This window comes from Nannospalax galili, unplaced genomic scaffold (genome assembly GCF_000622305.1).
Source record: "Nannospalax galili isolate Female #2095 unplaced genomic scaffold, S.galili_v1.0 scaffold800, whole genome shotgun sequence".
In the NCBI taxonomy this organism is placed as follows: domain Eukaryota; kingdom Metazoa; phylum Chordata; class Mammalia; order Rodentia; family Spalacidae; genus Nannospalax; species Nannospalax galili.
The window spans coordinates 4,072,827-4,077,779 of record NW_008347125.1 but is presented as its reverse complement, the minus strand read 5'-3'; positions in this window follow the sequence as shown (position 1 = coordinate 4,077,779).

Genomic DNA, 4,953 nt, shown 5'->3' with positions numbered 1-4,953 from the left:
AACATGGAGAAATAAGTCTGGTACTGACCTGGAAGCTTCATCCTTACTGGCTAGCTTCCATAGTGCTGGAAAGTCCTATGCATACTACCAGAGGAGAAGAGGAACCATCAATCTTATCTAACTGTGCACTTTGCAAGCTACAGTAATGACCATTTGTGCAATAGTGGCATGAATGTAATGAAAGTAACAACCACTTTCTGCTTGTATTTAGGACCTGCTCCACAGAAGATCATGACTTCAAAAGGCTCTGAACATTGTTGGAATAAAGGAATGAGTAATATCAACTATTGAATTTCTCTAGCTTGTAGAGTCATGACTGATGTTGGACTAAAATTTGATTCGGACCTTAAAATTACTAGAGAGCATAAGTTGCCAAGATTTCCCGAGATTCTGTGTTGAATAGATTAAGGGTAGGAGAAGAAAGCAAAGATTTGGGTTAATGAGCAAGAAAGAAGTCATGGGACACATGTAGTGGATCCCTTGTCTTCCAGAGCTATCTTCCCTGTGTGGGAGTCACTCACCAGGCAGTGTTTCTTCCTCTCATGGTGGAAGGTGTAGTTTGTTAATTCAGGGGACACTTTTTCCAAGCATGGCTGTATAATTCAGTGCAGCTAATACATGTAGCCTGAACTTAATCTGACTTTGGGTCTGGTTCTGAACTAGGGGGAAGTATGGTGAGTGGTTCCTCAGAAAAGGCAACCTGAGTTCTGAATTGCCACAGTTCCTCTCCAGTCTTCCTTTCATAGCTTTACTCCCCACACACGTCTGCTGGTCCCTTGTCTGAGGCTCTATACTGGAATGCAGAACTGTAATGCCAAGCTGAGAGTTTAAGGTTTTCATTTGTCACCTGATAGTATGGCATTAACACCAACAAGATCAGACTCCCTTCCATGACAAGGAACAGCACTGTTCCAGGAAGCTACCATTCACACATCTGGACTTCAACCAGTTTGAACTGCATTTGGAAATGAGTTTGCCATTTATGTGCAGTGGAGTCTGCAGGGGTCTGTTATCGCTAGCAAAAACATAAACATCTCACACTGGATAGATGGCTCAGTGGTTAAGAACACTGGTTGTTCTTGCAGAAGACCCGGGTCCGAATCCCAGCACCCACATGGCAGCTAACAACTATCCGTAACTCCAGTCCCAGGGGATCCGACAGCGTCTTCTGTCCTCGAGGGCATTGCATGACACAGGTGCACTTACCTACATGCAGGCAATACATGCATACACATAATAAAATGAATTTAAAAAAAACATAAACATCTCTTGTATGTTCTGGGAATCCAGGATCATTGAGTGCCAGGTCAGCACATCTATCTGACTTGTATCTAACAATTGACTGCTTGGTGTAATCAGAAGGTCTGGGGCATTCAGCATCTTCTTTCCAGGTGCTTTATTGAGAACTGATGGTGTCATAGATCCCTCTCCCACATTATGTAGTAACTAACTCACCTTTGAGAAAGTAAACTCATAGCAGTCTAGTCAAGAGATCATTTGAAGGAAAGACCCTTTTTGAACTCAGAGACATTGGTCTCCTTGGCAGGGACATCAGATTGAGTAGGGTAAAGTGAGGTGGAAGTTATACTTTAATACCTGTCTGTTGCTAAAGGTTCAGTAGCAGATGAGAGAGGCAAGATACCTGAGTTACTATAGGAAGACTCTTCCCTGCTATCCTGCTAGAAGTTGGTGAATTCTGAGGGTCAAGATGGACCTCTGAGAAACATGCTTTTATCTGAAAAACACCATGTTGAATTTTGCAACTGATACATGAATTTGTAACACTAAGGGCAGTTTGTTGGCTTGCTCAGTGAATCAGAATGAAGGTCTCCCTGGATTCTGAGTCTCATGGTCTGTGGTAAGGGGAATCATGGACATGAGTTTAGGGCATACACCAAAAAGTAGGCAGCTCTAGAGTAAGGAGGAAATTCTGTATCAATTGAGGTCCTTTGAAGTTGAAAATGTAAGACTCTGGGATCTAATAACTTTAGGGGAAAAGATGGGCAAAAGCAGACAGAGAAAGTTCCAGAGTTTCATGTAGGTATAATGCTCGAGAAAAGAGATTACAGAATGTTTCTAAGTCAGACAACAGGCAACATATTCAGTGTCTCTTCTGTAATGAATCCTTTCTGGTTGTTGTACACAACAGCTGTGCGAAACTTGACACTTCATTTGCACCCTTGCTCCGTGCATCTGTATTCCCCAACCCAGATCTCTTTGACCTGTTTGAGTCCTTTTCCTTTCAGGCTGAGGAGACAAGCCAATGACTCCTGCTCAAAAGTCAAACAGCTCTTGCTGGAATTCCTACCCATCTTGTCAATGTGGCCTCTCAAGCTAGCTATTACTTCAACTGAGTTAGTCCTTTCTCATCCAGCTTCTTGGAAGCTTTGCTCTCTAACTCACTGTCTCCTATTTCCTCAAGTAAGGACTGCCATTTGTCTTCCTGTGGTATTTCAGTCCTTTCTCATCCAACTTCTTGGAAGCTTTGCTCTCTAACTCACTGTCTCCTATTTCCTCAAGTAAGGACTGCCATTTGTCTTCCTGTGGTATTTCAGGAATTCCTCCATCCTCCGTACCCCTAGGCCTTTGCTCTGGGGAGGCATTGCTACCTAAGTCTATTTTTTGGCTTTTGGTCCTTAGATAGTTGGCACCAATTCTGAAAAAGAGTCTCAATGCCAATGTTGGCGGCAACAGCTGGCAAAGGAAGTTGGTGTTTCAGGAGGAGCATGGTGCAGGCTTTGACTTGCTCGTTTGTTTGAGGAGAATGCTCTTCATTGTGCTTCCTAGGCTTTGTCCATTTAGCACTTTCATTTTAAGAAACACTTGATACCATTTGGTTCTTCTTTGGTTCTAAAGAAGAAACCATCTGAAAACCACATTTTCTCCATCTAATTCCTCCTCAAAGATAAGTTTCAGGCAGTTACAATAATTCGAGACATTTCAAGGAATGCTCAGGAAAAAGCAAAGCCATTAGTGTTTGCAAGGAGGTTTTAATGAAATAGTCCTTTTGAATCCTCATGCTATAGTGGTATGATTAATACCAACCCCCATGCTAGAGAATGTACTACAGTGTTGCCCAGGTTGATGCAGATCAAGTGAACCATCTACCAGCCCACATCTGAATTCTGAACTTACTGGTCACAATTCTTCTGGCCCCTTGAGTTTTGGATGTTGGTGATGAACCTTATGGAATCAGGGAAACATGACTGGGGACCATGCAGATTGCCAGGACCAAGATAGTCATGCATTAATTTAGGTCATTAGCAAAAAAAAAAAAATTCATATAATGGAATATGAGAAGGCCAGATAAGAGAAATCCAAAATAATTGACCTTGAGCAAAATATCAAGGTGGTACCTACCATTTTTTGAAATTAGACTCAGTTGGAGGTGAGGGCTAAATTTTTAAAGAGTATCCCTATTAAATCAGTATTGAGTTACTATGCATATGGCAGCTAAACTTAGGAACAGGGAATAACCACCATCTGACTTAGGTGGACAATCATCTTCCCTATGTGGAGTGCCTACAGGGAGAGGCAAACTGAGTTACATTTAAAATACTTCAAAATTTTTGTTAGGACCCCAAACTTTAATGCTGCTGGTGTATAGTGTGATACAGATGCAAAGCTGAGAATAGATGTTCAAAGGATTATTTGAGGATTATTTCCTACGATCTTCATATTGAGAGACTATAACTCTCAGAGAGCCAAGGAAAGAGGAAGAGCAAATATCTAACCCACAAATCTTGCTGTATCAAGAGCTTCAATGAAGGAAACTTAGAGAAACAGATCTGAGAATGATAAAGCTTTTAGTCCACACTGGGTAATGACGGTTAGAAACATAGAATACCACTATCCTGTCTTCTAAAAATGTCTATCACCGGTAAACTTGTTTCACCAAAAACATTGTACAGATATGGTGCTATCAAGTAAAGCTGAGCACCACAAGCAAGAAACTAGATGCATAAAAGTGACTCGCTGTGTTTATCCACATCGAGTATTCTGTCACAAACAAAATAGGCCAGGATCAAGATTCTGTTACAAAGCAAAAGCAGGTTAACTCCTGCCTGACAAGCTGGAAGATGAACTGCAAGTATGTATGTGTGTATGTATGTATGTATGAAAATGCAGCTAGTTAACCAGAAAGTGATAAGTAGATAAGTTATTATCTTGTGTTTGAATTTTAGCTTTATTTTTTTATCTATATGGCTTACTGATAAATTCCTTCTTTCCTTTTTTCTTACAGAGACAGGGTCTCAAGTATCCCAGTCTGACTTTGAACTCCCTATGTAGCTAGCTAAGGATGACCATGAACTTTCTGATCCTCCTGTTTCTGCTTCCCAGGTGGATTATAAGTGTGTACTACCACATCCAGTTTATGCAGTGCTGGGATCAAACCCAGGAATTTGCACATACCAGGCAATCACTCTACCAATGTAGCTATATCCACAGCCCCTTAAGCATTTTTTTTTTTTTTTTAGCAGTCTCACTATGTAGTTCAGGCTAGATTCAAACTCATGATCCTTCTCCCTTAGCTCCTGAATGCTGGATTACACTGGTGGTACAGGTATGTACCACCATACTTCACCTTTTTAAAAGTCTAACCTTCTTGGATGTTTAACAGACATACCTTGAGATCTATACTAATTGGGTCAGAGGGATTCAAAGGACACTTTTTGCTCCTTGCCCTCCTGGGTCGATTAGTTCCCAGGGACTATGAGCATCGCGCAAAATGTCCTGTAATGGTGGTGGGTCATCTGGCCTCTTGATAAAGGAAGCCGAGGAGACCCCACCAGATGGACTTGAACCAGTGTCCAGTCTATAAAGAGGAGGGTCAACACGGAGGAATCATTTCCTCCATGCTTCCAAGAGAAGCCAACAATGGTCGAGCAGGACCTTTGACTTATCCTCACATGGATGGCCTGGTAAAAGAAAGGAGCCAGGGGCTCCTCCCAA